We start from the raw sequence: 21067 nt of genomic DNA, 5'->3' as shown, positions 1-21067 counted from the left end.
TCATGGTATCTGTTTGCAGCAGCAAAACCTTAACTAAGACAGAAGTGTAGTCTTGTCGGAAGAGATGTGTTACTGGGGGAGGGCTCTGAGGTTTCAAAGGATCCCTGCTAATTCCCAGTGTACTCTCGTCCCTGTGCTTGTGGCTCAAGATGTGAGCTCTCAGCTGCTGCCCCAGCCACCAGACTCCGTGTCCTCACTCCAACATCGCAGACTCTAGCCCTCTGGAACTGTAAGCCCAATTAAACAACCCTTTATATATATATATATATATATATATATATATATATATATATATATATATATATATATATATATATATATATTGCCTTGGTCACAGTGTCTTTGTAAAAATAGAATCCTAGCCAAGCTAATGGTGAATGAGGTCTTTAGGAAAATAGTATAATAACATATGAGTAGAAGTATGGTCTGGCAGTGTGGAAGATGAATTGGAAGTGTTGATACAATAGGAAAGGGCTGATAGTTCAAACCATAAGGGGAGAGATGAAGATGGGTTGTATTTGAGGACAGTGTTGGTAGAGATTAAAAACAGAGGCTAGTATACGTGGGAGAAGTGTGTGTGTGTGTGGGGGGGTGAAGGCAATAAGGACAGGTAAGACTTTTGTCTATAGTAACAAGAGAGAAGTAGGTGGTATGAGATGTTTCTAGGGTTTCTGTTTTGAGGAGTTAGCTAAATAATGATTCACTTACAATGCTAAAGATTGTAGCATGAGCACCAACCTGAAGTAGAAAAGGGTAAAATAATGTTAATTGACATTAGGAATCCTAATTGAGGTGACTGGAAATCATGAGGTTGATTGAAATTCATAAAATGTGTAAACAAAACCATGTGCTCAGACTTTCTGATTGCAATGCTCAACCAAGTTACACTAATGAATACTGAAATACTAGAATTAGGGTTGACATGGTTGAATGGACAGTCATATTTCTGATAAACTCTTTTCTGGGGGTGGGAAGAGTGGTAAATAATCAACTTAGTGAGAGCAAAGAATAGTCTTCTTAGACAATGGTATCAGGACAATTAAATAATCGTATGCAGTTGAAACACTTCTTGTATTTCCTACTGTCAATAAAATTTAAAATCGATCAAACATCTGAATGTAGCATGCAGCACCATGAACACCTAAGTAAAAACAGGTTGATGTCTTTGCTCACTCCTATTACATCAGCAGCAGCCATTTGAACATAACATTAAAACATAAACAACAAAGGAGGAAACATATGTGATAAACATTAGTGCCGGCGTTTCAGATGGTATGCTGGAGAAAGTGAAAACACAACTCAAAGAATGGAAGAAAATACTTGCAGACCACACGTGCGGTACAAGTCCATATCCATAATCCAGAAAATATGGGAAATTCAGAGTATGGAGAACTCATACAGAACAATATAGAGACAATCCATACATATCAAAGGGTTTGAACAGACATTCACAAGTTATGGCAAAGACATTAAAAGATGCTAAGAATTAGTAGCCATTGGAGATAACAGTCTTTTTCTTTTTCTTTTTTTTAATTTATTCTGTATATTTTTTATTTACATTTCAAATGATTGCCCCTTTTCTGGCTCCCCACTCCCCGAAAGTCCCATAAGCCCTCTTCCCTCCCCCTATTCCCCCATCCACCCCTTCCCACTTCCCTCTTCTGTTTTTTCAATGCTCTTTATATTATATAATATTCCCCTCTTACATTTATCCAATATTTACTAATATTATTTATTAATATTGGATAAATTAGACAATTTTGTAAAGCCTAAATTCAGTGGCTGTTTCTTATTTAAATATCTAGAGTGGTTTGATTATTTGAACTTTTGGTGTTGAAACAAATTATGAGGCCATAATTTTTCACAGGGTATTTTGGTATGAAGAAACCTTCATAAAAGTATATTCATTAAAGAAAAATGTGTGGGGTGGGGATTGTAAGCAAAGGACTGAGAGAACTTGTCTGAAATATAGAAGGTATTGGGGCTTGATCTCCATTACTACAAATAGTCATTCAGGTAGCAAGTCATAATCAATTAATCAATCAAAATCTATAACTTATGTATATGCAAAGACTAAGAATTTCTGAGATGGGTACGCATGCAGAGGGGCCATGGAAATGCTAGAACTATCTAAAGAGCAGGAAAGGGTACCATATTGGATGGAATGGACATAACCCATCTATTCACTCTGCATCATAGTGATGCTGAGAATTTAGGACTTGCAGAGAAGATACACATCTTTACCTTAGCCCCAAGAGCTCTGCAGTGCAATGGAGGAAACCAGCATGAACAGAATAGAGGACCTGATAGACAAGGAGGGATGAAGTGGGGTAAGTGCTTGTTGCCCGGCCTACATACTGCCATCTTGGCTTGATTTTGGTTACCACAGTGACCCAGTGTAGCATGAGGCATCTTGTTCATCCACTGAGGTGACTAAAATGACTTCTGTGGCCAGGCCTCACCCACGCAGGAAGAGAAGAGGCCACTCATCTCAGGCTAATAATAGAGACTCTTTATGTGTTCAAAATCCCACAACTCCCGGGAAGTTCTAACTAAACTAGTTCCCATAGGGGCCCGCTTTTTCATCCTCCCTCTTGCCCTCCTTCTTTCTCCCCCTCCCTTCCATTTTTTCAAACAAATTCAGACCCCCCTGCCACTACTGAAAATTATGAAGTCAAGTTTCTCAAATCTAGGGAAATTTTAGGGGATAGCACATCAAGAATGCAATGACCTTGTGATTATAGTATCTCCTCTGCCAGAAAGTTGGGAGATTATATGTATAGCACAATACTCTGTTGCTCTGTCTTTCTCCATTTTCCTCTGTGTCTGTCTTTCTGTGTCCCTGTCTGTCTCTGTCTTTATCTCTGTGTGTGCATGCATGTAGAGGCCAGAGGACAATATCAATTGTTATACCTCAGGTACCACTCACCCTGTTCAGGAGTCAGAGGCTCTTGCTGGCTTGAAGATCATTAAGCAGACCAGGCTAGATTTTATTAGGTTATTTTGCATTGGTCAATAGGTCACTTTATAATGGATCTGGAATTGTTCTATAGCCTCTATCAGACTATACTTCTTTTAAATAGGTCACTGAATCATTGGCAGTCTCTATAAATTCAGATTCTGTGGGTCTGGGTGAAACTTGAGACAAATTTCTAACAAACTTCGAGACAACATCAATACTGATGGTCCATGGTTCCTTTTGAGTAGAAGGGTAAGATTATATCTTTAATGTTTTAATATATATCAAGAACTTCAGGGCCTACCCCCGCAGAGACTTAATGGGGATATTCAGAGGGTTTTCCACCCTCTCAGAGGAGAAGGAGAGGGGGTGGGGTAGGGACTGTGTATGGGGAGACCAGGAGAGGAGGGCAGTGATCAGGATGTAAAGTGAATAAAAAAAGAACTTCAGTGATTACTATTTATGTATTTAAAAATCTCATCAGAAGCTAATGTGCTTATGTCATTGTTTTTGCAATGACAGAGGACGCTGAAGGACACACTCACTGGCGAGTGAGAGGGAGTCAGGAAATGCTGTAGCTGGAACTCGGCTTTCCAGTCAGTGTTTGAGTGATTTGGAGCAGACATGGTTCTGCCCTTCTTAGCCCTGATCATCTCATGTCAGGACGTGTTGTTGATCATCTCAGTGCTTGGCAGCAAGCATCTGATGGCGGTTCATCCGGAGTTTCTTCTTTAGGCCCAAAGTTACTGTCCAGTGTCTCACAGCTTCATCTAACACTTGCAGATCCAGTTCTCACAGAGCCGCACACGTGGAGGAAACTACAGAAAGCTACCTGGATAGGCATGAACCAGGGAAGTAAAATTTGAGTCTATTTTTGTCTCTTGAAGGAACTCTGTTTTAATTCACTTTTAAATTACAGAGCCATTTGTACTTCCCACAGTGAAGGAGTACTGGTCAAGAAACTCTTTGTCTATGACTGGCGTCGACGTTGTCAGAAGTCTTTAGGAACTTGACCGTGAGAATGAAAATTGATCTGCACAAGATGTCTGAAGATAAAAAGGCATGACCTCATCTTCCGTGTGCACACACTCCCAGCTGCTGCCGCTGCCACCCCCAGCTTTATACCAAATAACAGAGAATAATTGATGAAATTAGCGGGCTCTGCCTAAAAGGCAAATCAACTTGGTCTGAGGTTCCTGCTATCTATGCCATTGCTTAAATTTTTAATCAAAGATTTTGTTAAGAAATAGTGCAGAACAAAGTTAATGGTCGTCTGGAGTTCTTGGGGGCCAGTCTGAAACAAGGCTGGGGGAAAACTCTGTGCTGGGGGCTCACAAGCACTTTGCTCTTTGTGAGAGAGCTGCTTCTTGCCAGTGGAGAGTCTTTGAGTGACATCAAGAGGCACAGTGAGTTTTTAGCAAAGATGCTCTTAGCTTGGTCGATACATCCATATGGCATGTTAACAGCTTGCCTATAAGATCTTTCAGATCAAAAGAAAAGTCTCAACCACTTACTTCTTTTTGGATACAGGGTGGCTTGGGATTACTTTATCCAGTAGGATGCTACAGAAAAGAGGCTAAGCTCAAACCATGCCATTTCTGCCTTGTTTACTGAACATGTAAAAAAAAAAAAAAAAAGTTCAGTTATCCCAGGGACGGCCATGTTGGAGGAATTCCTACCCACAAGGAGCAGACATGTATAAGTGTTCTGGTTGGTATCACAGCTGAATTCGGTCTTCAAATCAGGCCAATCTGGACATGGGATGGCACGTGAGGGAAGAAGCTTCCAGGTGCTTCCGTCTATTGAACACTTGTTCTCTGCATGCCAGGTAAGGCGTAAGCCATGGTGGGGCAGATATAAGCCATCGTCATTGTAATCTGTCCTAATTAATGATTGGCAGGATTCATAGGCATAGTACTATGGTTTTTATTTTTACACTATGAGTTTCAGGTGATTTGTTTGTATTAATAATAGTAGTCAGGACTCCTTGGGCTACAAGTCATGAAAACAACAGCACACTAGCTTAAGATAAGAATCTACTATTTAAGAAGATAAATTTGGGAAGAGCACCAAAGAAGTCCCAAAGCGCAGCTCTGCCACTGTGAGAGCGAAATGACTCACAGTCCCTTTGGCTTCAGTAAGATCCATTAGCCCCGACTCCTCTGGCTCCCTCTGCATTTTCTGTCACCAACATCTGCAGAGCTTACATGTCATAGTAATAGCCAAGGAACCCCACATGAATGAAATAATTTTGACTAACCAAGCCACAGTGATAACTCTGGATAGACTGAGGGCCAGGGTCTCAAGTCTTCCCCATCACCTTTGGCCCATTTCTCCTTTCTGCTTCCTTCTGCTCTCACCAAAAATTGAGTACAGGCCCCTCCTACCATTAGTGACAAATTGCACATGACAGCTCTTGTCAGTCTTTGTCATTAGAAATCACAAGCTCACAAGGTTTAACAGAAGATCAACTCAAAACCGGAGTTGGAAAGATGAACCCAGGGACTGGAGAGATGGCTCAGTTTGTTAAGAGCACTGACTGCTCTTCCAAAGGGCCTGAGTTCAGTTCCCAGCTACCATGTGGTTGCTCACAACCATCTGTAATGGGATCTGATGCCCTCTTCTGGTGTGTCTGAAGACAGCTACAGTGTACTCATATAAATAAAACAAATCTTAAAAAAAAAAGATGAACCCAAACAGGAAACAAAAGTCTTAAGGAGGGGAAGGGGAAGGGGTAAACACTGAAGCCTGGGGCTGCTGAGGTACGGGTCGGGGCATTGTGGGGCAAACAAACAAACAAACAAACAAACAAAAACGGAAAAAGGGGATGCTGTTCAGAAAAGGAGCTTCAGATTTTCAAGGAGGCTGGATACTACACACATACTTACTACGTAAATAGCATACCCACCGTGTGGCAAGACCCCACAAGAACTCACAGGGAACTGAGCAGAAGGAAGGTGTTCCAGAGATCTCAATGTGCTTGGAAGTGTTGGAGTTATAAACATTGGAACATCATCTCACCACAAATGCTGAGAATGGGATAAGACGTTATAGAGGGCACACTTTCAGATTAGCGATCACACCTTGAAATAAAGACAATTCTGATGCACTCTAACAATGCGCGTCGCCAAGCCCAACATGCGTAAGTTGATCTAGGAACTTATCTATCTAACCAAAACGGAAGTCCACACTTTTCAAAGGAAAAAAAATCATATGTCTTGCATATTATAAAAAGTATTTAACCTGAAAAACCCAGTCAGGAAGTAAGTTTGTGGAGAAACATAATCTCAGAGATGATGTAGCATCTGGAGTAAAGGCAAGCAGATAAAAAGTGAATATGAATATCTGTACCAGTTTAAAGGAAAAAAATGGACATTCCAATTGATGAGATGGGTTGTTAAGCATAAAAACTAGAAAGATTAAAAACAAATGGGCCAGAAAACTGTAATGTCTGAAAGGAACATTCTGCTGAGTAGACATAAGAGGAGATTGGCTCCTGGAGAAGGGAGGGGAGCGATTCGAAGGTAGGATAAAGGAAACTATCCAAATAGATGAACAACTGTGAAAACGCCAACGAGAGAAACATCAGTCCTGTCCATTACTCACACACGTGGCTACGTCATAAGCAGCCCCCCAAGAAACAGGATAGGTAGTGCTAATTCCGGTGGATGATTGGGAAAGGCCCTTTAGTTCTGGAAAAGTGCATCTGCTGAGTTGGAGGGGTTGGGATGCTGACTCTGTCCAAGCCCGCCCTCTGCTGGTCAGAAAGAGATGTTAAACTCTTCCGTCGTCCCTGAAAACAGTAAGAAAAAAATTATTTGAGCCTTGTGCTTTATGTATTTTTAATCATGATAACTTGCTGGCATGGAAGAGAAAAGGAAGAAAGGGGGCCGGATCAGGTGGGAGGAGACAGGGGAGATGTTCAGAGGGTCAGGAAATTAAACGGAGGCGGAGGCCTGTAGCACTGAGGAATGGGGAACTGGGAGTAGCCACCAGAAAGTCCCGGATGCCAGGAAAGCAGGAGGCTCCCAGGACCCAACGGGATGACATTAGCTGAAATAATCAACAAAGGGAAGAGAGAACCTGTACAGACTATATCTGGAGGCTAGGCATGGCTCCTGATTGAGGAATGGGGCCAACCACCCATCACAAAAATATTAACACAGAATTGTTCCTGGCTAAAGGAAATACAGGGACAAAGAGTGGAGCAGCGACTGAAAGAAAGGGCAGCCAGAGACTGCCCCACCTGGGGATCCATCTCATATGCAGACAACAAACTCAGACACTATTGTGGATGCCAAGAAGTGATTGTTGACAGGAGCCTGACATAGCTGTCTTCTGAGAGGCTCTGCCAGAGCCTGACCAATACAGATGCGGATGTTTGCAGTCAACCATCAGACTGAGGACAGGGACCCCCAATGGAGAAGTTAGAGAACGGACTGAAGGAGCCAAAGGGGTTTGCAACCCCATAGGAAGAACAACAATATCAACCAACCAAGTCCCCCACAGCACCCAAGGACTAAACCACCAACCAAAGAGTACACATGGAGGGACCCATGGTCCAGCTGCATATGTAGCAGAGGATGGCCTTATCTGGCATCAATGGGAGGGGAGCCCCTTGATCCTGTGAAGACTCAATGCTTCAGCATAGAAGAATGCTAGAGCAGTGAGGCAGAAGTGGGTGAGTGGGTGGGGGAGCACCCCCATAGAAGCAGGGGGAGGGGAGGGGGAGTTTTCGGAGGGGAAACTCGGAAGGGGGATAACATATGAAATGTAAACAAAAAACAATAAAAAAGAAACAGATCAATAGATGTATAGTGTGTCTACTAGCAGGCAGGACTAATTTTTTCTTTGACCAGTATTAGACGAGAGGCTTGTCCAGAGTCAAATGTCTTGGGTCTGTCCTAGACCTGCTGTACTTAATAAAGCTAATTGACCTTAAACTAATCAGATCTCACAAATCTAAATTCCTTTTCAAAACACGTATAGCGGGACCAACTCCTCCAATCCCTTTCAAAGGCAGAAAACAATCTGCATCACTGCATTGCAGTCGTTTGTCACGATGTGTTGACCCGCAGAAGCTGCAGCCCAGGAATCCTCCCATAGGCACTCGTTACATCCCAGAGTGACCCATGATGCCAACACTGACTTTCCCACAGGATCGCCATCAATTTAAGGGGAGGAGCCATCTGTCCTCCATCTTCATATTCCCCCAGAGCTTAGTTTTGGGTTGGAGCTGGATGAATGAGTAGTAATGATTGTGGCGGTGCCTCGTTCTTGTTTCTTCAGTTTTGTTTTCCTCTAGGTAAATTTGAGAGTGATTAAAAAACGTATCCAAAGCATCAGAGGTGAGAAGTGGCAGAACAAGGCTGTGTTCCAAGTGTCCTTGCTCCTAGAGTCAGACCAGTGCAGTCACCATGATGCACAGCTCCTCGTGCACCACAGAGGGACAGGAGGGACAGGAAGGGCAGCCTTCGCCTCTTCTTAAGGAGCCCGGCAAGATCCCACACTGCAGGGAATTGCTACTTGGTCTTATGCTCTGCTTAGCTCTTGGGGAATATGAAGCCGTTGCCCTTTGTGCTCATGAATGCCCTGGGTGTCTCTTGGGAGCTTCTCTCATCCTACCCACAGCTTGAAGAGTCTCAAGCTTCTTTGTTATCCTCTATCTGCTGTCCTCTTCCCTACCGTCTTCATCTACCCTCCCTCTACCCCAGTTTTGGTCATTGGGTCAAGTTGTCATTCATCACGTATCCTAGACCTGTGGGGTGTCCTGAGGTGAAGGGGGTGCTGGCAGCCTAACTCCCAGCCTTATTGGAAGGGCTTCTGTTTCTTTGCCTGGAATTGCATTGCAGAAGGCACCCGGGTGCTGTCTTAGCTTCCTGTTCACTCCTCATAAGAAGCATGGCTATACCCCTGAAAGGGAGGGGTTGAGGCTTGCTGACACCCATCTGAGCCTCTCTGTACAAACACGTTCTACAGAGCTGATGAGGAGCAAACACAGCATGTACAGCACTGTGTTCCAATTTAGGAAACAAGTAAATTCCAGTTCTTGTGGGAGTCAGGTATGGGTATTGTAGGAGGAAGAATAGGGTTGTTTCCCCTTGTTTGCTATACTGAGAATCTAACCCAGGGCCTCTTATTTACCAGACAAGTGCTCTACTACTGAACGGTAAATTCAGATCCCCCCATAATAGCTGTGAAACATTCTGGGAAAGACCTTGTTTAAGTCTTAAAGGATGAGATGATTTTACCACCAAGATATTGTGGAGAAGGGACTTCTCATGATAAGAGTGAGGTAAACAAAGGCACAGGCACGTGCGTTTTCACACAAAGATTCTCTGCTGTGCTACAAGCATAAATTAGATAGCCCATCTTTTCTCTGCCACACGTCACTGTACAGGGTCTCTTTTTCTGAACAATCAGAAGCCATTGTAATGCCTAGCACATGGGCTAATTCTGAGTGCACACTGGAGGAAAAGCTAACTTCAAGTGGCCTCCATGGGAGAGAAAGCCAGCTACAATCTTCTTTGCAAAAAAATAGATCTAAGGAAACTGGTGGTGAGCTATTGAGTCAAACTGGGTTGAAACAAAAAAACCTCATTAATAATGACAAGAATTTAAGAATTTTAATTTACTTGCAAGATGTCATTGTTAAATATGTCATCCCAGCATACACTGACCCTACTCTTGAAATTCAATTCTTTTCCCCCTTTCTTTTTATGTGTATAGTGTTTACGTGTTCATATGTACTGGGTGTATATATGTCAACATTTATGTAAAGCCCTAAGTTGATGCTTGAGGCCTTCCTTACTTCCTGTTCTACCTTATTCTTTGGGGCAGGGTCTGTCACTTGAAACTACAGCTCATTGATCCAGCTGGTCTGGCCCAGTTTGCTCTCAATAGCCATCTCCCCAGCCCCACACCACACTGTTCCCACTGTCCACAGCTCCTTACCCTGTTCTCGGCACTGTGGACACTTTATTTGCATTTCCAGGCCATGTGCTTCTCTAAGGTGGCAGGTTTACTCTGTGTGGTCGTACTGCACAATCAAGCTGGGCGCTAGAAGAGAATGTGCCACTTTGAGATGCCAGTTAAAGCCCCGTTTTTGTACATGCAAGAAAAAAAATCCTAGGCTGGGTCTCAGTGTTCTCAAAACATCTCTATTATATTTAGAGCCAGGAAAGCAATCCTCTCTCCCGTTCCAGAGACAGGGAGTCTGACTCCCAGACACAGCTTCTGTAAAAAGTGATGGATGACTAGTTTCCCAGGTGTGATTATTTAATCCCATAAGACTTCCGTAAGAAACATTTGGCAGCTTCAATTCAAAGGACCATGTGTAAGCTGATGTTCTGTGTATGGAAAATCAATTTTCAGCAAGTTATCCTCTTATCCTGGCTTTGCCATTTCCACTGACTATGCGAACACCTTAGCAGCATTAGGTAAGTAAAAGGAGGGTCCGAACCTTGAGGCACTAGTCATTGAGTAATCAGTGGGAGCAGAGCCAGGAACTGGCTATCTGAGTAGAAACAGCCAACAAGGGATGAGCACAGGCCTGCTAACTGCTGCCCTGAGAGTCTGAGCATATGCTGAGCTTGGTCAACAGCCTCTCTACCACCTGACCTCTTAGCGAGAAGACTCATCTGCCATCCACCAAGGCTCACCCGGGAGCCATCCTGCCTAAGAGCCTTTTGGCATAGCATGGCCTTCACTATGTACACAAAACTTGCTTAAACAACACGAGAGTGACAGTGATGATAGTGGCTATGTGCACTGTCTGTACTCGGATGCACTGTCTCACATAACAAATATAGCCATATTATATTCTTCCCACAAGAGGGCACTCAAACTCAGAGAAACTAAGTAGCTTAAGTAACCCCTCCAAGACCATGGTAAATGACTGAGCTGGAAACCGAATCTCAAGTGTGCCTGGCTGCAAAGCCTATATACCTACGCTTTTAGAGTGTAGGGATACTGCTAAGTGTTAGGTTCTAGGTGTTAGGTGCTAGATGCTAGGTGCTAGGGACAGCTTCTCACCAAACTCCTCCTTCTTTGTGGTAGGCAGAATAATGCTGCTGCCTCTCTTGCTGCTTGGTTGATTCCTTATCTTTCTGATGCTTAGACTAGGGCAGACCCCCAGATCAGTTTCGGATTGTCTGACCTCCAGCACGAGAAGATGGTAAATTTGTGTTGTATGAACCACTAAATTTATGATCATTTGCTATAGTAGCCATAGGAAATCTATCTAACCCGGAAAAGAAGACTGATAGATATTCAGGGGTACATTTCAGGTCACCATAGGAAGAAGGTACCACAGAGCTAATACTGTTCAAGGCAGAGAGACTGGTGTCATTGGGCAGAACTGGTGATACGATTGGCCAAAATTTTCAGATGTAACTGCATGATACTTATGCACTTTTACTTATTCACTTTACATCCTGATCAAAGCCCCCTCCCTTCTCTTCTCTCAGTTCCATGGGGAAGATGCTCGAATCTCAATCAGAAGCAGAGATAAAATAGATACCGGAGGTGAGTGGACGAAGGGAACTGGGTGGGGAAAGAGGTGGGGAAGGGAATGGGGTGGTGACTGGTGTAGAGACAGCAGGTGTGGGGGTTTGGGGGAGTAGAGAGAGCGGGGCTGCAGTGGGAGCAGGGAGCACAGATGACACCCACTTCTAACTTCAGCTCCTTGCTCTCAGCACCTTCCAATGTGTACTTGTTCCTCACCACCCCATCAGGGAGTGAGCCAACCGCAGCTGTCAAAAATCTCAGCCAGGGCTGGCTCCACTACTTCACATCTTTATCCAGTGGCCTAGTCCCATGTGAGGCTGTGCCAGCTATCTTTGACTGGAAAGATGATGTGATACAAATCCCCATCACAAAGCGTGTGGTATGTGCAAAGTCTACAGTTCCATAGTCAGGGCCGGATTCCTTCTATCTCAGCACTGGAGATCTGGTTTGTAAAATGAGGAGAAGAACCCAAAGCTCACGGAGCTGTCAGGAGGAAATGAGATGAAAAATGTGGACTGCACACTCCAGTGTGAGACTCATTGCCAGTCCCCTGCATAAACAATGCTACTACTGTTGTGGCTCTGCACTTTACTTTTTAGTCGTGGCCCTGGGCTCCAGGTGACCTCAGGCTTAATAGCCGTGCAAATATTTGCAAGGAAGCCACCTTGTTTGTGTCAGACATTGTATAAGACAGGGTTACACAGTTATAAGAACTTCGCTCTATTATTCAGACTTCAGTTTGGATTTTTTGTTGTGCATAAAGTGTGTGGCTTTTTTGTCTTTCTTTGTTAATCCTTAGAATCCTTAGACATTGGAAAGTGTCTCCGGAGGTTGTTAAAGCATCGAAGTGTGGGAAGTCATTTTGTGTTAGAGAAAACAGGTCTAGTAGCTGCTGGCCGTGGGGACGATACGGATACTTGACTTAGTATTACAGCATTTGCGGATGTTTGTGGGTTTTAATTTCTGAAGCTTGAGATTCGGCAGTAAGAAATGTTCCCCACATAAGCATTTAGAGTGCCCCAGGGGTCCTCTCTGAGACAGTGCCTGTGGTGTACTGAGTTGCCTTGGTACCCTCAGCATCTGGATGTTCGCTGTAGGTGGCTGGTGAGGGAAATCTTTGGAAAGCACTTAGGAGTACCTGGCGCATTTTCAGTACCCTGCTGCATGCTATGGGGAGCTTGGGATGTTTGAGGCTGAGGTCTTTAAAGAGCTCTTGATCTATCAATTTAAAAAAGTTATGTGGCAGCTGCAGAATTAAAGAGCAGCAAAAGAAAGCCGTATCTTTAGCAATATCTCCAGATATGCCATAGGAGCTGAAATCCACAGAACACTCTCAGTGTGCCCGGCATTTCAGCCTCCTATCATTGCCTTGACACTCATGCCTTTGGCACTCATGACTCTTTGCTTACACATTACAATGGACACCTGAGAGCACCAGGATCTTGGACCAGCTTGCCTGATTTTTCCATTCTGCACTCAAACCATGTACCTGACGTTAAGATTAAATAAAAGTTTCACTGGTCTACAGTCCAGTGTTGGTGGGTGATCCTCGAGAGACTCTGACTCCTTTGCCAATTTTCAACATTTCATCACCACCTGGCTGAAGTTGCCACCTGGCTGATGGCTCCTTCCTTCATTCTCAAAGCTCATCATTCCAGTCTCTGATTCAGCCATCCCATTGCTTTCTCATCAGACTTCCTATTTTCCTCCCATAAATACCCCAACCATTATACCAGGCACACCCAGATAGTCCACAATAACCTTTTGCCTCCAAACCCTTAATCATAACTATAGGCTTCTGGTATATAAGGTAATGTTGTGATCATAAAAAAAGAAAAGGGTAATCTATGGGGTGTGTGTGTGAGGTGTGGGGGAAGGCCCAGGCAGAGGCATCCCATCTCCCTGAGGGAACAGCCACAGACTATAGCATAGAATAGAGTTTATTCAGGGCATGGGGAGGGGAGTTAAGAGAGTAGTAGAGGCAGAGAAAGGCAGAGAGTAGAGAAGTAGAGGCCGGCCATGACCATGTGGAGAAGAGGGGGAAGGGAAGGGGGAAGGCAAGAGAGAGCAAGACAGCAAGAGAACCAACAGGCAAGAGAGTAAGGGAGGGAGGAGGGGCCAAGCAGTCCCTTTTAGAGTGGGCCAGGCCTGCCTGGCTGTTGCCAGGTAACTGTGGGGGTGGAGTCCAGACAGAATACCAACAGGCAGTGTTCAGCGGGTTAGGATGCAGACCTGCTCTGATGGTGGCCATCATTTAGCCTACCACAGGACTACTGGCGATTGAAAGGGAAAGTACGAGCCGGGTGGTGGGGGCGCACGCCTGTAGTCCCAGCACTTGGGAGGCAGAGGCAGGTGGATTTCTGAGTTCGAGGCCAGCCTGGTCTACAGAGTGAGTTCCAGGACAGCCAGGGCTACACAGAGAACCCTGTCTTGAAAAACAAACAAACAAACAAACAAACAAACAAACAAATAAACAACAACAAAAAACAAAAAAGGGAAAGTGCGATGGCATGCGAGTGGCCGCAACAGATGCTGCGCACTGGGAGCTCTAATGCACCAGGGATTTGGTGCATTTGCTGTATTTCAGGTCACCCTTGTGTAAAAGGGAACAGGAAGACAGCAAACAAGCAAGGTGTGGTCACCTTTCTGGGTCCAGCAGGAAGCACAGGTGTTCAGTTCCAGAGAACCATCCTCGACCACACTGTTTGCCTCCAAAGGCAAGAGGCAAACATTCATTACTCTTGATTTTTCAGTTGGATTTTTTTCAAATGTACAGAAAATGTGCAATAGCAAGACAACTCTCATACAGTCTTCAACCATATTCACCAATTAAAAAAATCCCCTACACTATAACATGTTTCTCCGTGTTTCTTGTTTGCTCTGACTCAGTGTCTTTATAGCACACACACAAACACACTGCTACTTTACAAGAGGGTGGAAGGAGGAAGAGAAGAGAAGAGAAGAGAAGAGAAGAGAAGAGAAGAGAAGAGAAGAGAAGGAAGTCTCTCTCTGTGTGTGTATGTGTATGAGAGAGAGAGAGGTTGAGAAAGAAAGAGGGAGGGAGGGAGGGAGGGTGGGAGGGAGGGAGAGAGAGAGACAGAGAGACAAAGAGACAGAGAGACAGAGAGAGAAAATAGCTCTTAAAACAGCTGTCTTCTGAGAGACTGCCAGAGCCTGGCAAATACAAAGACAGATGCTTGCAGCCAACCATTTGAGTGAGCACACAGTCCCCAATGGAAGAGTTAGAGAAAGGACTGAAGGAGCTGAAGGGGTTTGCAACCTATAGGAAGAACAACAATATCAACCAACCAGGCCCCTGGAGCTCCCAGGAATTAAACTACCAATCAAAGAATACACATGGAGGGACCCAGGGCATGCATATGTATCAGAGGATGGCCTTGACAGATGTCAATGGGAGGAGAGGCCCCTTTGTCCTGTAAAGGCTCCACTGTAAGGGAATGCAAGGGCGGGGAGACAGGAGTGGGTAGGTGGGGGGGTGGGGGGGGGAGGGAGGGAGGATGGGATAGTGGGATAGGTGGTTTCAGGGGGGGAAACCACCTGGAAAGGGAATAACATTTGAAATGTAAATAAATAAAATATCCAGTAAAAAAAAAAAAATCTTGATAAAAAGAGAAAAAGAAAAAAGAAACCTTCATTTCCAATTAAACCTCAAGGTGTCTCTGTGACCTCCCATCCCATGTTTGTATATCCCCGTCTTGTACAGAGAGAATCCCAGCAGTGCTAGGTGTTCAGCCTCTCAATGTACCCAACATAATACCAGGTCTGAATCCTGCTAGGAAAACACGAATGTAGAAGAGTTCAATGTTTCCCCTAAATCTGGATGACATGACCAAAGTTCTGTACATGACTTTGACTGGTCTTCCTCTTTTTCAGTATGAAAAAGGTTTATTATTATTATTATTATTATTATTATTATTATATCATCCCTATTATTATGTTTATCATCATGAATATTATTATTAAGAATAATGATATTATTATTTGTATATATATATATTTTTTTCTATATTCTTTGTTTACATTCCAAATGCTTTCCCCTTTCCCGGTCCCCCCCATATGTCCCATAAGTTCTCTTCTCTCCATCCATTCTCCTGTCATTTCCCCTCCCTTTCTCTGTCCTGGTACTCCCCTACAATGCTGGATCAAGTCTTTACAGGATCAGAGGCCTCTTCTTCCTTCTTCATGGGAATCATTTGATATGCTAATTGTGTCTTCAGTATTCAGAGCTTCTGGGCTAATTAATATCCACTTATCAATGATTGTGAATGATGATAATACCATGTGTATTCTTTTGTGATTGAGTTACCTCACTTAGGATGATATTTTCCAGTTCCAACCATTTGCCTAAAAAATTAATGAATTCATTGTTTTTAATTGCTGAGTAGTATTCCATTGTGTAAATATACCACATTTTCTGTATCCATTCCTCCTTTGAGGGACATCTGGATTCTTTCCAGCTTCTGGCTATTATAAATAAGGCTGCTATGAACATAGTGGAGCATGTGTCCTTATTGCATGCTGGGGAATCCTTTGGGTATATGCCCAGCAGAGGTATAGCAGGGTCCTCTGGAAGTGTCATGTCCAGTTTTCTGAGGAAACGCCAGACTGATTTTCATAGTGGTTGTACCATCTTAAAGCCCCACCAGCAGTGGAGGAGTGTTCCTCTTTCTCCACATCCTCTCCAACACCTGCTGTCTCCTGAGTTTTTAACCTTAGCCATTCTGACTGGAGTGGGGTGAAATCTCAGGGTTGTTTTGATTTGCATTTCCCTAATGACTAATGATGTTGAGCATTTCTTAAGGTGCTTCTCAGCCATCCTAATTTCTTCAGGTGAAAATTATTTGTTTAGATTTGTACCCCAGTTTTTAATAGGGTTATTTGGTTCCCTGGGGTCTAACTTCTTGAGTTCTTTGTGTGTATTGGATATTAGCCCTCTATCAGATGTAGGGTTGGTGAAGAACTTTTCCCAATTTGTTGGTTGCCATTTTGTCCTTTTAACAGTGTCCTTTGTCTTACAGAAACTTTGTAATTTTATGAGATCCCATTTGCCAATTCTTGATCTTAGAGCATAAGCTATTGGTGTTCTGTTCAGGAACTTTTTCCCTGTGCCCAGGTCCTCAAGGATTTTCCCCAGTTTCTTTTCTTTTTTTCTTTTCTTTTTTTTTCTTTTATTTTTTTATTCGATATATTTTTTATTTACATTTCAAATGATTTCCCCTTTTCTAGCCCCCACTCCCCGAAAGTCCCGTAAGCCCCCTTCTCTCCCCCTGTCCTCCCACCCACCCCTTCCCACTTCCCCGTTCTGGTTTTGCCGAATACTGCTTCACTGAGTCTTTCCAGAACAAGGGGCCACTCCTCCTTTCTTCTTGTACCTCATTTGATGTGTAGATTATGTTTTGGGTATTCCAGTTTTCTAGGTTAATATCCACTTATTAGTGAGTGCATACCATGATTCACCTTTTGAGTCTGGGTTACCTCACTTAGTATGATGTTCTCTAGCTCCATCCATTTGCCTAAGAATTTCATGAATTCATTGTTTCTAATGGCTGACTAGTACTCCATTGTGTAGATATACCACATTTTTTGCATCCACTCTTCTGTTGAGGGATACCTGGGTTCTTTCCAGCATCTGGCAATTATAAATAGGGCTGCTATGAACATAGTAGAGCATGTATCCTTATTACATGGTGGGGAATCCTCTGGGTATATGCCCAGGAGTGGTATAGTAGGATCCTCTGGAAGTGAGGTGCCCAGTTTTCGGAGGAACCGCCAGACTGATTTCCAGAGTGGTTGTACCAATTTGCAACCCCACCAGCAGTGGAGGAGTGTTCCTCTTTCTCCACACCCTCTCCAACACCTGCTGTCTCCCGAATTTTTAATCTTAGCCATTCTGACTGGTGTAAGATGAAATCTTAGGGTTGTTTTGATTTGCATTTCCCTAATGACTAATGAAGTTGAGCATTTTTTAAGATGTTTCTCTGCCATCCGAAGTTCTTCAGGTGAGAATTCTTTGTTTAACTCTGTACCCCATTTTTTAATAGGGTTGTTTGGTTTTCTGGAGTCTAACTTCTTGAGTTCTTTATATATATTGGATATTAGCCCTCTATCTGATGTAGGATTGGTGAAGATCTTTTCCCAATTTGTTGGTTGCCGATTTGTCCTCTTGATGGTGTCCTTTGCCTTACAGAAACTTTGTAATTTTATGAGGTCCCATTTGTCAATTCTTGCTCTTAGAGCATACGATATTGGTGTTCTGTTCAGAAACTTTTTCCCTGTACCGATGTCCTCAAGGGTCTTCCCCAGTTTCTTTTCTATTAGCTTCAGAGTGTCTGGCTTTATGTGGAGGTCCTTGATCCATTTGGATTTGAGCTTAGTACAAGGAGACAAGGATGGATCAATTCGCATTCTTCTTCATGCTGAACTCCAGTTGAACCAGCACCATTTGTTGAAAAGGCTATCTTTTTCCATTGGATGTTTTCAGCCCCTTTGTCGAGGATCAAGTGGCCATAGGTGTGTGGGTTCATTTCTGGATCTTCAATCCTGTTCCATTGATCCTCCTGCCTGTCACTGTACCAATACCATGCAGTTTTTAACACTATTGCTCTGGCCACTTTGGTGAAGTTGTTTATCAGCTGTAGGAGCTGTCTGGTGGAGTTTTTTGGGTCACTTAAGTATACGATCATATCATCTGCAAATAGTGATAATTTGACTTCTTCTTTTTCAATTTGTTTCTCTTTGACCTCCTTATGTTGTCTAATTGCTCTAGCTGGAACTTCAAGAACTATATTGAAAAGATACAGAGAGAGAGGGCAGCCCTGTCTAGTCCCTGATTTTAAGGGGATTGCTTCAAGTTTCTCTCCATAGAGACTTTCATGCTAAAAGTCTTGGAAAGAACAGGAATTCAAGGCCCATATCTAAACATAGATAAAGCAATATATGGAATTTCTGTTCTTTCCAAGACTTTTAGCATGAAAGGATGCTGAATTTTGTCAAATGCTTTTTCAGCATCTAATGAAATGATCATGTGGTTTTTTTCTTTGAGTTTGTTTATGTAGTGGATTGCATTGATGGATTTCCTTATATTGAACCATCCCTGCATCCCTGGGATGAAGCCCACTTGATCGTGGTGGATGATCGTTTTGATGCGTTCTTGGATTCGGTGGGCAAGAATTTTATTTAGTATTTTATTTAGTATTTTTGCATCAATATTCATAAGGGAAATTGGCCTGAAGTTCTCTTTCTTTCTTGCATCTTTGTGTGGTTTTGGTATCAACATAATTGTGGCTTCATAGACCGAGTTGGGTAATGTTCCTTCTGTTTCTATTTTGTGGAACAGTTTGAAGAGTATTGGTGTTAAGTCTTCTTTGAAGGTCTGATAGAATTCTGCACTGAAACCATCTGGTCTTGTGCGTTTTTTGGTTGGGAGACTTTCTCTGACCCCTTTTATTTCTTTAGGAGTTATGGGACTGTTTAGATGATCTATTTGATCCTGATTTAATTTTGGTGTTTGATATCTGTCTAGGAAACTGTCCTAGACAGTTATTATTATTATTATTATTAATTATTATTATATCATCACTATTATTATGTTTATCATCATCACTTTATTATTATTATTAATATTATAATGTTTTATTTATTTACATTCCCAAAGTTTCCCCCCTTCCCAGTACCCCCTCCCCAAGTTCTTCACCCCCATGCCCCCCACTTCTGAGAGGGTGCTCCCTCACATGCCCAACCAACCCCACCTCACCCCCACCAGCGTCCTTCTTCCCTGGGGCATCAAGTTTCCATAGGATTAAGCACATCCTCTCCCACTGAGGCCATATGAAAGTTAAATACAGCTTGCTGGAAGTTTTTGTCTTAGTATTTTGCTGTTCTCAAAGGTTTAATGGTTGACTTTCAGTTTTAGTAAAGCACAATTTTAGCTGACCCCCTTTGCACCGCTACCGGCAGCTTCCTGTGAGGCACTTTTAATTGATTTCTGGGAGTCCCATCAGCTCCCTGTCAATGTGTAGTGCTGGGCTTTGTGATGCTGCAGTGTGGACCCTACTTTTTATTTTTAAACATCTCCCCACCCCCCACCTCTGAGAGCGCAGGTAATCTAACTGCTGTTAACTTCTCTCTTTCTCATTTGTTATGAAAACACTGCTTGAGTGTTAGCCTAGGGCCAATTTAGCCCTCCTGCTGGACCACACCCTTCCGCAAGCCCTGCTGAATGTCCTCCAGTGCAGTGCGACTTTTCCATTCTGGCCAAATGGAACCCAGCTGCAGCTGTGCCAGCTCTGAGGTTTGCTTACTTTGCAGTTCTTTGGGTTTTTTTTTCCCCTGGCATGTGGAGTCTCTCTCTCCACGTGCCTTCCTTCTCAGCCACAGATTCACAGAGATTTCTGGTGCTTTTCCTTGTGATTTTTCCCCTCCAAATTCTATTGGTATATTTAATTTCCCCTTCTTATAAGGAATAGCACAGCATTCTGCCCTTTGCTTTCTTTAGGTTAATATATCCTAGAAATGGAGCTTTGCCAACCTTTGCAAAGCTTCCCTGCCTCTTTTACTTCCAACTATGCAATTTCTTCAGCTTCCCGGAATCGTTTCTTCAAGTCCACAGAATGTTCCCTTGTCCTGAAGTTCTCCTATGCAGCACAGTAGCCTGAGCAGGAGTGACATGTTGGTAATGCCCATAATGCACTATTTGGAATCATTTGCCCATGTACAGTGTGCAGTGTTTGTTTGTTTGTTTGTTTGTTTTTAGTTGTTTGTGATGAACGGGCAAGTTTAGAGGGAGTTAATCTGTCATGAGGATGCACTCAGGAAGAAGCCCTCTATACAGAACAGGATGAGTTAATTTTGCTTAGCCAAATAGGGTTGTTCTTCTGAATGGACTGATACATCTCATATTTGTAGAATACTGGGAAAGATTAGTCAGCACTTGCTTTCTAAGATTTTAGTGTGGTCCATTACATCAAGTGCAGTCTTAGCCCAGACTCCTAACACCTATTTTCTTTGTCCTCCTGATGTGAAGCTGAACTGCCCAGAATGCCTCCCTTCCTGTACGTCTGCCTGGCTCTTCTGGCCTCCATGTCTCTTTTAATCCTGTTCCTTGTCCTGCTTGGTTTGTGTGACCTCCTGTTCTGATGTTTTGTTGTTTACATGTAACATGCATACATTTGTGTCATACTTTTAAGCACCATACATTTACTAACTCATTTCAATCTTATATCAGTGTATGTCAAATATAAGTCAGGGTCCTCCAGAAACACACACACACACACACACACACACACACATTCTTACAAGCATTTGAAGATGAGCTCATGCAATCTCAGGGACTGTAAAGGCTACTTATAAACTAGTAGTATGGCTGTCTCATTAGAAGAAGCCTGGTACTTCCAAATGGGGGGGGAGGGGGGACCAGCGAGGTACCTCCCCATTTAAGGCCTCAGGCTTAGAGTCTCAAGGGCTCTGAGGGCCACAAGTTCTTTTTTTTTCTTGCTTTTTTTTTTTTTAATATTTTTTTATTTTTTATTCGATATAATTTTTTATTTACATTTCAAATGATTTCCCCTTTTCTAGCCCTCC

Source organism: Apodemus sylvaticus, chromosome 1 (assembly GCF_947179515.1).
Source record: "Apodemus sylvaticus chromosome 1, mApoSyl1.1, whole genome shotgun sequence".
NCBI classification, from domain to species: Eukaryota; Metazoa; Chordata; class Mammalia; order Rodentia; family Muridae; genus Apodemus; species Apodemus sylvaticus.
Note: the sequence above shows the minus strand (reverse complement) of the source record.